The sequence below is a fragment of the Canis lupus genome, chromosome 7 (genome assembly GCF_048164855.1).
Source record: "Canis lupus baileyi chromosome 7, mCanLup2.hap1, whole genome shotgun sequence".
Lineage (NCBI taxonomy): Eukaryota > Metazoa > Chordata > Mammalia > Carnivora > Canidae > Canis > Canis lupus.
In genome coordinates, this window is record NC_132844.1 from 4,498,483 (window position 1) to 4,511,969 (window position 13,487).

At 40.3% G+C, this 13,487-nt stretch overlaps 1 protein-coding gene across 6 annotated transcripts in view; it reads right to left on the reverse strand.

Moving 5' to 3' along the window:
- Nucleotides 1–13,487, reverse strand: part of LOC140636492 (uncharacterized) — a 92,123-nt gene that overhangs the window by 44,592 nt on the left and 34,044 nt on the right. For 2 of the 6 annotated variants that reach the window (XR_012033683.1, XR_012033685.1), the window contains exon 3: nucleotides 4,084–4,195. The exons of the other annotated variants lie outside the window; for them this stretch is intronic. The gene's annotated coding sequence lies outside the window, so the exon portion shown is untranslated. The remainder of the gene's footprint in view (nucleotides 1–4,083; nucleotides 4,196–13,487) is intronic. 6 annotated transcript variants of the gene reach the window in all.

Genomic DNA, 13,487 nt, shown 5'->3' on the forward strand with positions numbered 1-13,487 from the left:
GGTACGCCCAAATTACGCTGCAATTTCTAAGGGCAAACTTGTAGTTGGAGCCCTGAACATTAGAAATGGTAGCAATTTAGTAATATGATAGTTTATGGCCCTGCCCGGCTATTTCTGAACTCATAAAATGCTCTGTCACATGTAGCCTTAATTTTTAGATGCTTTAGGGCACACGCTGGCTTTAAGCCATTATTTCTTGTTTTAAAACGCGAATAAAGGTAGTTGATCCCCCTACTCTGAGATGATTTCCAAGAACTCCGGGCCCTCCGGACTATCTGAAGGACTGGCTGTGGCTGACTTGAAATCCTATCCTCAGGAAATAAATACACGGTTGGGGACAAAGGAGGTCAGGGCCCGGCCAACTCCATCTACCCGCATGTTTTCTTCAGGATCCACAGGCGTCCTAAACGACAGGGTGTGCACCTTCTTGATAACAGAGAGCATTTACAATCAGAAAAAGATGTTCCTCAAAAATGTCAGGGACCGAGAGAAGTCACAAAAGAGGAGAGAGTTAATAGTAACTGCTTGATTCCTGGGCTGTTTTATGGATTAAAAAAAATAAAAGTCTCGTAAAGTTTAGTAATTAAAGTCACATGTGAGGGTCAGAAGTCAATAAAGATCTGTGAACACCAAACTTCTACGATTGCAAGAAGGCCTGAGGGGTGGCAGGGGTAGTGAAGGTGGCTATGGGGGTTGGGGGGGAGGATCTCAAAATTCTGCAGAGCTCTTCCCTCATAGGGTTTATGAGAGAGAGAGAGAGAGAGAGAGCATGTCACCGATTCCAAAGGGTGCAGCTATTTCTCAGGCTCTCCGCCTTGGTGGGCAGGGGGCTCTCCCTGAGTCCATGGAGGCCGAGGGCCAACAGCTGCCTGATTTCCCAGCTCAACTAGGCATGACCCGTCCCCAGAAGGGAGAGCAGCCCTCCGAGGATGTTGTGGTCTGAGCAGCCTCAAGGAAAACAACCATGCTACTAAATGCAAAGCACTTAGTTCTGTGGAGATGTGTCCTGTAAACATGGTTAGGGAAAGGGAAATGAGACGACTTCGACGAGCAGTTCAGCTAACAGACCAGTAACGCTGGCCTCCAGCACGGAGCCAGAGTCCTAATCTGAGCCCCTGTCTGATCCCCAAGTCTGTCCCGTGACTCCCCCACCGCTGTCTGTGCCAGAGAGGATGTCTCTTCATTGTTCCCACATGCTTCCCTCATTCCTGCCTTCATGCCCCAGCTGCTGAGGAGTCCTCAGGCCAAAATGCCTTCCCCACGCCCCACCCAGCCGATCCTGCCGTCTCTCAAGGCCCGTGTCACACCCACCTCTCCTCCACTGAGTCTGCCTTGGTGGCTCCAGTCCGCAGCGGCCTCCCAACGCCGAGCAGTTATCACAGGATCTCCACTCCCATGTTCATATCTGATTATGTCCAACTTCGAATGTGGCCGTGAGGGGCTCTCTAAACTTTCATTAACTCATCTTTGGAAATCCTGCCAGTTGCCAAACTGTAAGCATCTGTTGACCTACTAAAATGACTGGCAAAGCAAGCACCAGGGCAGCGTTTCCTAACCTCAAATCTATTCTTTGAGTTTAAACCAGATGTGAGCTGAGGAATGCTGTCCTTTGAGACTCAACTAAATTGGCTCAAATCCTGTTCCTTTGTGTGGTGGGAGCCCCAAATTCCTTCCTTTTGGGGATTCTGGAAGGGGGTGGGGGTAGTTTACAATTTCTTTGCGTGGTCACCTCTGGCTCTGAGTTCTTGCCTTCTGTGGACTTAGTTCAGTGGCTGGAACGAGTGTTTTGCTCTCTCTGAATCCAATATCTCCAGAGAGGGAACTCAGCTCCTTTTTTTGCTTCAGTAAAATGGGCTAAAGCAGGAGTGATGTCCCCTTGGGAGAAAAACCCGAAGTGAGGCACATGTGTCCTAGGTCTCTAAATATTGATACTTCACATTATACATACTATTTGCTTTTGAAGATTTAGAAGAAAAAAACTTTGTATTGATTAACTCTTCATTGCATAGCGTAGAATGCTAGAATTTTCTTTGCCATTTTCTAAGTGACTGATTTATTTCTTGTGCCATGGCAAAAAAATAAATGAAAGCTGCTTCATTATTTTTCATATAGGACATCCTAGTAATTGCTAATTAAACATATACAGACTTTTGAAGTTAATTATAATTTTTCCTCAAGTAGATATGTGTGTTTCCGTTTCTGTGTTCCAAATGGGATGCTTCTTGTTGAGAGGAGCTCTGACATCAGACTGTGTGGATTCATATCCTGTCCTACCACTTAGTACATATGTGAATCTGGACCAACTGCTTAACTCTCAGTAACAAATATGGGTAAGAATAGTACCTAGCTCATATGGATTAAATGAACATGTGTAAAGGGTTTTACAAAGTGTTTGACCCATACTAAACACTACACAGGGGTTCTTTTCTTTTTTATTTGGTATCGCAGGGTTTATGCTACAAGTGCACCGTTATGGGCTGACTTGTGTCTCCTCAAATTCATGTGTTGAAACCCAAGCCCTTAGGATCTCAAAATGTGACTGTATTTGGAGATAGGGCCTTTAAAGAGGTAATTAAGTTCAAATGGGCTCATTAATCCAAAATGACTAGAGTCCTCAATAAGAAGTGGAGATTATGACACAAACAACAGAGAGAGAGGGATGACGAAGTGAGGACACAGAAAGAGGACAGCTATCTGCGAGCCAGGGAGGGAGGCCTCAGAAGAAACCAAACCTGCCGCTACCTAGATCTCGGACTTCCAGTCTCCGAAGCTGTGAGAAAATAATCTTCTGTTGTTTAAACCACTCAATCTGTGGTATTTTGTTATAGGAGCCCTAACAAACTCACATTTGCATCAAAAGTAAATTTACTAAAAAAAAATTTTTTAATCAAATATGATGAGAAACTAATGGACTGTCATTATAATTGAAGTTGGTAGGATATCTCTAAAAGGTTTTGATTTTTGTGAGGCTGAAACCTAGTGATTAAGAGCACTGGGCTTGGGACACCTGGGTGGCTCAGCAGTTGAGCGTCTGCCTTCAGCCCAGGGCGTGATCCTGGAGTCCCGGGATCGAGTCCCATGTCGGGCTCCCTGCAGGGAGCCTGCTTCTCCCTCTGCCTGTGTCTCTGCCTCTCTCTGTGTCTCTCATGAATAAATAAATAAAATCTTAAAAAAAAAAAAAAAAAAAAAAAACAAGAGCACTGGGCTCTAGTCCTGGTTCTGCCACTTTCTGGCCATATACCTGTAGGCACACAACCTAGACACATATGTAAGGACTGTATGAGCTCCAGGACTTCGTGGGTGTGTAAGAGTAAATGAGAGAATATATAGCACAATGCCTGGCACATAAGAAATGCTAAATTAATAAAATTCTGTCTATCTAACTATCTATTTAAATTCTCTTAATAGCAGTGGTAGTAGAACAGGGAAAACATTTTCTCAGGACTGACATTTTCTTTCTTTTTTAGATTTTATTTTTTTATTTGAGACAGAGAAAGTGGATGAGTGGGGGTGGGGGCAGAGGCAGAAGGAGAGGGAGAAGCAGACTCCCCACTGTGCAGGGAGCCCAACGTGAGGCTCAATCCTACGACCCCGGGATCAAGCCCTCAACCGAAGGCAAACATTCAACTGACTGAACCACCAGATGCCCCAGGACCTGACATTTTCTGCTTTGGGTGTGTGTGTGTGCGTGCGTGTGTGTGTGTGTGTGTGTGTGTGTGTGTTTAAATCCAGATAGAAATTAGAAATTAAGTAATTTCTCCAAGGTTATAAAGAGTATGACGGAGATAGGATTTGTAGGAAGGGGTACCTGACTCCAAGACCCATTCTCTTTCCATGCTATAGATTACCTTTCCCATTAATTTTTCTACAACTTGTAGGTTCTAGTATGCTGTCCACGGTATTCACCTAATTTGTGCTTTCCAGTGTGTGTGTGTGTGTGTGTGTGTGTTTTATTTGTTAGGAATCATGGGCCCAGAGCAATAGAAAATTAAATATTCTCAAAGGGTCTTCCCATATATAAAAGAAAAACAAAAAAGAAAAAAATAAGGGGATCCCTGGGTGGCGCAGCGGTTTGGCGCCTACCTTTGGCCCAGGGCACGATCCTGGAGATCCGGGGTCGAGTCCCACGTCAGGCTCCCGGTGCATGGAGCCTGCTTCTCCCTCTGCCTGTGTCTCTGCCTCTCTCTCTCTGTGACTATCATAAATAAATAAAAAATTAAAAAAAAAATAAGTAGAACCCAACCTTCAGATAGAAGCAATCCTAGTTTTGGTAACTCTCCTGTGCTGTAATAGATACAGCCAGGGTATAATGGCCTCATAAGAACATGGCATAAGTGATTATATTCTCACATTGCAGTGTCCTGATTTGAACCAACAGACTATGATTTCTAAAGGATTATAACTTGTGCTGCTATTGGACGAACCCCAATGTCTAATTTTAGCACTGAACTTGTTCCAGTGGTACTTAGTCCTAGTTAAATAAGCAAACTGTGTTCTTAGTTGCTAGATGATAGCTCTTCGTTTCATTTTGTAACTTGTCCATACCACCAGTTAGGAATCATACACCAGCTACCTATGGAAATATTTTTAAATACCCAAACAATGTGTTTTTCCAACTAGGTTCTTTAACAAAGAAACAAATAAAACAATAAGGTAATAATTTCTTGAATCATTTAGTTTTCACTAAATTATCTCCCAGAAAATATTCCATTCCATCACGTAGGCAGTTATTTACTGAATTAATGTGTGAGCACGTATTTACTTTATTTTTGTCAAAAATAGACTGCTTCTCAAAGAAGATGATACCATATAATCCTAGTTTTTAAATGTCACAATGAGAATGGCCACATAAACATCACTCCCTCTTTAATTAAAAACAGAAGACCAGGGGCACCTGGATGGCTCAATTAGAAGAATAAGAGACTCTTGATCTCAGAGTTATGAGTTTGAGCCCCACGCTAGGTGTAGAGACTACTAAAAATAAACAAATAAATGTAAGAAAATAATAAAAATAAAAACAAAAGACCAAAGCTGAATTTTTCTATATAGAGCTAAAATGGTTAGTGTGAGCTACTTCTCTCTAGGTAATATTTTTGCTACTTCATTAGTTTTATACTATGGCAGAGGCTCGTTTTGCATAACATTTTTTTAAGTTTATTTATTTAAGTAGTCTCTACATCCAATGTCGGGCATGAATTCACAACTCTGAGATCAAGAGTGCCATGCCCTTCAGACTGACCCAGCCAAGAACCCCAGTTTGCATAAAAATTTAGATACTTGGGTTTAAAATGCAAAAATCCTTATTTTCAAAAACTTATTAACCCAGTAAAAATATTTTAAATATTCACTATAAATCACAATACAAATCTGCAAGACAATTAATTGAATTACTATTTTTAACAGAATGGAAGAACAAAAAACTGAAAATTGTTTTTAAAAAATCTTCATATCTAAAAGAATACAGATAAAGCATAGTTTGAGGCAAACAAGTTTATTTTCCAAAAACATTGTATAGCTTGTAGTTTTCTCTCTATATAAAACTTCGAATTCTATAAAGAAAAAAACTAGTTTAAATAACCAAAATGCTTTTCTCTTCTGGCTGTTTACCATTTTTTAAAATTAATTAATTAATTTTAGAGCAAATGTGTGTGTATGTGAGGGAGGGAAGGGGCAGAGGAGAGGGAGAGGGAGAGAGAGAATCTCAAACAGACCCCCTGCTGAGCACAGCCCAATATGGGGCTTGATCTCCTGACCCTGAGATCACGACCTGAGCCCAAATCAAGAGTCAGACACTTAACTGACTGAGCCACTCAGGTGCCCTGTGGCTCTTTACTATTTTAATGTCAATGTAAAAGCCATTTTGTATCAATTGAAATATTTATACTGAAAAAAATTGTTCCTTTTGCCTAATTTCAGGGGTAGTAACTCTTTGGGAGGGCTCCAAATTTATTACAGAGAATCTGAAAATCCTGATGTTCTCCAAAACCAGACTGAGGTTTTCATTAAAAAGAACCTAACATATCACCTTACACCTGTCAGAGTAGCTAAGAATCAAGAAGAAAAGAAATAACAAGTGTTGTCAAGGACATGGAGAAAATGAAACTCTTGTGCACTGTTGGTAGGAATGTAAATTGGTGCAGCCATTGTGGAAAACAGTATGGAGGTTGCTCACAAAACTAAAAATAGAACTACCTTATGATCCAGTAATTCCACTGGTTATTTACCCAAAGAAAACGAAAATACTAACTGGAAAAGCTACATGCACCCCTATGTTTACTGCAGCATTATTTACAATAACCAAGATATGGAAGCAACCCAAGTTGAAAGGATAGATATATATAGATAGATGAAAGGACAGATATATATATAGATAGATGAAAGGTTAATATATATATTATATATATAATGGAATATTACTCAGAGATAAAAAGGATGGGATCTTGCCATTTGCAACAACATGAATGGACCTAGAGGGTATTATGCTAAGTGAAATAAGTCAGACAGAAAAACAAATACTGTATGATTTCACTTATATGTGGAATCTAAAAAACAAAAATAAGCAAACAAAAAGCAGAACCAGACCCATAAATACAGAGAACAAAACTGATGGTTGCCAGAGGGGAAGGGAGGTAAGGGAATGGGTAAAATGGGTGAAGGGGAGTGGGAGATACAGGCTTCCAGTTATGGAAAAGGATGAGTATTAGGGATAAAAGGTACAGCACAGGGAATATAGTCAATGGTACTGCAAGTGTTGTACAGTGACTGGTGGTAAATGACTTGTGGTGAGCATTGCTTACCGTATAAACTTATTCAATCACAATCTTGTACACCAGAAACTAATGTAGCATTGTGTGTCAACTGTACTTCAATTAAAAAAAAAGAGAGAGAGAACTTATTAGACCGGGAAGGAAAAGACCTCTCGTTTTCAAAGAGGTTGGCAATCATTGCTCCTTCACCTCCCTTTGACTTTCCTCGTCTGCTCTTCAGGAGTGGAGGAATAAGCAAAAGAAAGTATCTAGAAGCAGAGGTAAAGGTGATGGTAAGGCACGGACTTATACTATTTCATTAAGCAGATGATGTAGGTTAGAGCACTTAGAATATGATCTCTTTTTTTGTTCTATTCTAACTCAAATGCTGAGTTACAATGCCTTCAGAAAAAGAACTGAACCACTGTATGGACAATGACTGCATTTCGCTTGAATTTCCATGATTTGGGAATCCCTCAAAATGACTGAAAGGGCTATGAGAGCTTCTAAATAAAGCAGGCTGTTATATTACATTATTTTGTAAACTAAATATCAAATTGAAAAAGAATCAGCAGAATTTCCAGTCAAGGTGGCATGGTAAATTCATGCTTCAATTCATCCTGTATGCTCTACACACACAGTAATGACAGATACAATAGAAAAAGAGAAAACAAAAAGGTCATTTTTGGGCTCAAAAAATGAGATAAACATCTTTGTGGACCAGAAATGCAACAGAAATGCAAAGCAGTGAGCTGGGCTCATGCTGAGACTATCAGGCTCTGAGTGTTAAAGCAGCTGGTGGCAAGTGGAATACTAGGGTGGAATATTGGGGTTAAAACGCTCTGCTTAAGATGGAGACCCAAACCAGCAAGGTTACTGAAAGCCAGGAACTGGGGCACACCAAGCATCCTGGTTTTCCCAAGACTCTCCCTGTTTTAGCCCTAAAAATCCCAAATCCCAGGAAACCCCTTAGCTCTGGGCAAACAGCAATGATTGGTCACCCGACTTTCTCTAGCCCCATGAAAGGAACCTAAATAAAACAACTGCCAATATACTGCCTGGAACGGTGGATTTATGTGGAGCAGTGGACCCAGGAAAGCGAAAGGATGAAAGACTAACAACACAACAGCAAATGAATTGAGATACCAGCTGGCTTAGATACTAGATTAGCCATATTCCTAAAATGGTTAAGAAGCATTAGTGGCCTCTAAAGCCATTCTAAGATCTTGTTCTAGACTGGGGCATGGAATGGAGATAAGGGCAGGTGGAAATATTCATGAAATTGGAGATGGGATAAGAAAGGATGACAGAAATATCCCCCACTCAAAGTGATTATGCAAATCAAAATTCCAAAAAATACAAGGTTAATGCTAAAAAAGACAGTTGGGCAATGATGGAATAAGTGGCTCCAGACCAGTGTTTCTGCTATAAAAAGTTATAAAAATATATAATATATGTAAACAACCATTTTCAGAAATTGAACAACAAGCAGTAAGAGACTGTGATTCCTGGGAGAAACAAAAACAAATGAGTTCCCCAAATGCCCTAGTTTTCTGCCTGGAGGCTCTCTGTGGATTGACATACAGAAAGCCAGAACTCAGGGGCACCTAGGTGGCTCAGCTGGTTGAGCACCTGCCTTTAGTTTGGGTCATGGTCCCAGGGTCCTAAGATTGAGCCCCACATCAGTCTCCCTGCTTGGCAGGGAGCCTGCTTCTCCCTCTGCCTGCTGTTCTCCCTGCCTTTGCTGTCTCTCCTGCTCTGTCAAATGAATAAATAAAATCTTTAAAAGAAAGAAAGGGGCAGCCTGGTTGGCTCAGTGGTTTGGTGCCTGCCTTTGGCCCAGGGCATGATCCTGAAGACTTGGCATCGAGTTCCACGTCGGGCTCCCAGCATGGAGCCTGATTCTTCCTCTGCCTGTGTCTCTGACTCTCTCTCTCTCTCTCTCTAGAATAAATAAATAAAATCTAGAAAGAAAGAAAGAAAGAAAGAAAGAAAGAAAGAAAAAGAAAGAAAGAAAGAAGGAAGGAAGGAAGGAAGGAAGAAAAAGAAAGAAAGAAAGAAAGAAAGAAAGAAAGAAAGAAAGAAAGAAAGAAAGAAAGAAAGAGAACTCAAGCACAGCACAGTGGTTTAAAAGCTAGTGGCTCAGGTCATGATCCCCTGGGAGTCATGGGGTTTTAAGCCTTGCATCAGGCTCCCTGCTCTGTGGGGAGTCTGCTTGGAATTCTCTCTCTCTCTCCCTCCGCCCCTTCCCTCCCCTGTGCACTCTCTCTTCTCTCTCAAATAAATAAATAAATTTTTTTTTTTAAAGAAAAAAAGAGCCAGTGGAACTCAGGAAGGTGACCACAATTTGAGTAACAATGTATCAGAGAGGAGAAAGATGTGCAGAAACAGAGTTCCAGAAATCTGTATAAGGATCATCTTGAGTATTTGTTTGAATATTAAAATGCATAAGCATAAGGGAAGACCCCATAAACCCAGGCAAAAAAACTCCTGGAAGATGAAAAACTCTTGGGGAAAGAATTTCTGGGGATCTGAGACTTGTGCAACACTTTCACAGGTTGGGAAGCATTTGAGTTCCAACCAGGGACGAGTCTTCTTAAACACAGGGTGGGGGTTGTGTGCTAAGAGGCAATCTTCCTGGGATCCCTGGGGGGCTCGGCAGTTTAGTGCCTGCCTTCGGCCCAGGGCATAATCCTGGGGTCCCAGGATTGAGTCCCACATCAGCCTCCCTGCATGAAGCCTGTTTCTCCCTCTGCCTGTGTCTCTGCCCCTCTCTCTCTCTCTTTCTCTGTCTCTCATGAGTAAATAAAATCTTTTAAAAAAAGAGAGAGACAATCTTCTGTGACATGTCGTCATGTCTTGTGACAACTTTTGCCCCAACTCTCTTTCCAAGGATATTTGTATGGTCAATAACCTTTGGAAGGTATAGGATAGTGTTGCCTTCCAGGAGAAAGGGCAAATTTGTTTCCTGACCAGGATAATAGAAAATGCCTCCTTCCAGGGCAAAGTCTGGGCAGATTTGCTAGCAGCTATCTTATAAAATGAGAGGTTTTCTAAGTTCAAGATTCCTCAGCTATGATTCAGACCCTCTGTGAGTGTAACGTCCACTTGGATCCACCCTGCATTTGCCTCCATGAGGTCTGGGGGACAAGGGAAACCAATGAGAATGGAGCCCATGCTGCCTGCTATGCTTTGAGTAATAAAGTCCTTTGTCTCTGACCCAGGAGTCTCATGTCTTCTGCCAGCATCTAGGCAACACTACAGGCTTGCAAGTAGGGTAAAATCTCGGACACTGAATATAACCCCTGACCTGACAGCAGGCATTTAATAGACACCCTCAAAAAGGCCATCTACCTCACAAACTAAATCCAATCCATAGCTTGGTTTTGTCTATAGCTTTTGAGCAAAGAAAAAAATTTTTTTTTACATTTTTAAAGGGATGTAAAAAAAAAAAAAACCCAAGAATTTGCAGGAGACTGTATATAGCCTGTAATGCCTAAAATACTTACTACTTGGCCCTTTAAAGAAAATGTTGTCTACTTCTACTTTAGAACCATCTTAACAAAGCTTTAAAACATGACTTGAAAGGATCAAACTGATGTGCAAGTAAATTAACTGCCGGCTGAAAAAACGTATTTTTGAAAAGACCAAAAAAAAAAAAAAATCTAGAAATTCAGCAGCATGCTAAACAGTGTCCAGCACAAATAAAAAAATTATTAGACATGTAAAGAAACAGGAAATGTGACTCATAATCAGGGTAAAATCAGTCAATAGAAACAGACTCAGAATCGATAGAAACAGTAAAATTAATAGAAAAGGACTGTAAAGCAGTTCTTATAAATGTGTTTAAGGATGTAATGGAAAGCATGAAATAATTTGGAAACAAATAAGGTTATCTCAACAGAGACAGGAAAGGAATTTTTAAAAAGTACTATTTATAACTTTTGGAGCTGAAAATACATGATCTAAAATAAAAATTTTAAATTTCACTGGATGGGCTTAAAAGCAGCAGATTATACACTACAGCAGGGCAGTTAACCTGAAAAATGAGCAATGGGAATTTTACAACCTGGAGCGCAGAGGAGAAATGTAAAAAAGAACAGAGCCTCGGTGAGGGACAATACCAAGGAGTATGATTCAGAAGAAGAGAGAAAGAGCAGAAAAAAATATCTGAAGAAATAAAGGTTGAAATGTTCCCAAATTAGGTGAGAACTTTAAACTCACAGATCCAAGAAATTTCATTTCTATGGAAACAAGAAAAAAAGAAAAGTTAATGATTGGAACAGATTATAATCCCAGTTTCTGAGTTCTGAAGGTAGCTAGTTGAGATTTCGAGACGTCAGGCTCGAAGTATCTTCAAATGGAGTGAGGGCAGGCAGCGGCAATCTGATAGATTCCCTGGTTTGCAGTTTGCATGCCTCTGGCGACCTGTCTGAGTGGCCTACACAGCAACAGGCACGAGGACTGTCCATACATCAGCTGTTGTGATTTCTCCTAAATTTATATAAAGCCCCACTTTAATTTTCATGGCTTCAGGGAAAGGGCAGTTTTAGTTTTCAATGCTCCCAAGCCAGAAGGGTGGGCGAGAAAATGAAAATGTTAGTTTGAAGAGTTGTAGCCCAGTATTGGAGGAAATAAGAAGAATTTGGGGTCTAATATAAAACGAAACCTCAGACACAATGAACAGAACTGGAATAGAATCTAATATCCATGAGTATGTATTATTCTACTGAAACATAATTTTTCTCTCTACAACCACTCCCATTTCTGTCAAATATAATCATAATTAGACCAATTTGTTTCCGATTAAGTCTGGTTTCAATAAACTTGGCCTGATTATTTACATTAAGTACAACAAAAATAGTGATTGACCATAGAGGTCTTAAGTCGGCTTCTTTAGAACTTTTCACAAGGAATCTCAAATTGAATTTTCAAAGGCCTCTCAAGACTAGGAAGCCAAGCCGAGGACTCATCATCAGATTTTGTCTGCAATACCTATTGATTTGGGTGAATTCTTCCCTTTTTGAGGTCCCCCCAAATATCTTGAGGTTCCTGTGCCTACCAGGAAGTAGCCTTCCTTACCTTGCAAGGCTGCTGGGAGCAGTAGAAGCAAGGTGGCAGGCCAATGCTTCCAAGGGGCTTTGGTGGCTCCATAAAATCAACATTAGTTCCTGAAAGTGGTCTGGTCACATCTAAGTCTATACATATCTCTCTCAAATATGACAATTCATTCAAAGCCTTGGTGATATAAGAATGTTTCTAAGTATGTCCTGTTACAAGGAGAACAGATTCTCATTGAGCTTATGCAAATAACTATATTGCCATGAAAATAAGAATACTCGCTGAGGGTTTCTGAATCCCAGAGGGATCAGGCAGGGGGAAAAAAAGTAATTGTTTCATCTGTGTTCACAAAGATACTTTACCAAATTGCTGTAAGTAATAGCTAGCTAGCTAGCTCACTAAAAGAAATGAAAAAGTTTCCTTAAATCTAGGAAGCAAAAGATTAAAGAACCAGCGATGTTTCAAACAAGAATCCTATAAAATTAGAACCATTCTCATTCAGTCTTATGTAATTAATTCTTGATCTTGATCTTTTGTAAGCAGTTTTATAAATCCAGTGTTTCCTTAGTGTTCTGTAAATTCTTACCCTGTTTGGTGTATGATCTGAAAATTATCGGAAACCTATACTTGTCAGAGTCCTTTCCATGAATCACCTTGAAGATGAACCACTTTTGCAAAAGCATCAGAGTAGAACAATAGAAGTCTGTAAATGACAAAAGACTTAAAAATGCCCGTTTAAGATCTGATGAGAGTTCATTATGTTACTGACAGAGAAATTTGGTTATTTCTATGACATACATTTTAAGATAGTAACTAGAATTACGAATGTTTTGAGAGAGAGCATGAGAGAACAAATCTTTTGAGATGTTCCAGGGACTCTCTAAAACTCCCAAGTTAGGGGGCCCCTGGGTGGCTCAGCGGTGTGGCTCCTGCCTTTGGCCCAGGGCGCGATCCTGGAGACCTGGGATTGAGTCCCACGTCGGGCTCCCTGCATGGAGCCTACTTCTCCCTCTGCCTGTGTCTCTGCCTCTCTCTCTCTCTGTGTCTGTCATGAATAAATAAATAAATAAAATCTTAAAAAAAAAAAACTCCCAAGTTAGTATGAAATTAAAAATACTCCATTAGAATTTGAATTTTGTGAGATTTGTCAAAATATCAAAAAGGATGTTTTTTGATATTTTGTATTGGATGCAATACTTAAATATCCATTTCAGGAGACAAAAACTATTTCAAAAGCAAATATAGGAGGTTACATAGTTCTGGGCAAAACTTAGGTCTTTTATTTATTTATTTATTTAAAAGATTTTATTTATTTATTTGAGAGACTGAGTGAGAGAGAGAGAGCACATATGAGCAGGGGCAGAGGGAGAGGGAGAAGTAGACTCCCTTGCTGAGCAGGGAGCCCAATGTGCGGCACAATCCTAGGACCCTGGGATCATGACCTAGGCTGAAGGCAGACGCTTAACTGACTGAGCCACCCAGGCGCCCCCAAACTTAGCTCTTTTAATAGAGGCGACATGGCTTAGGTAATCAAAGATCTGACTGAGACAGAGTGAAGACACAAAATCTTTGCTTTCCACACTGATTACTTATAAGGTAAAGAAAAGCTTTTGCTTAAATTTCTTGTTAAGAGCAGACCAATAATCTAAGAAAACTGTCTTTTTTGGCAGATGAAATAAA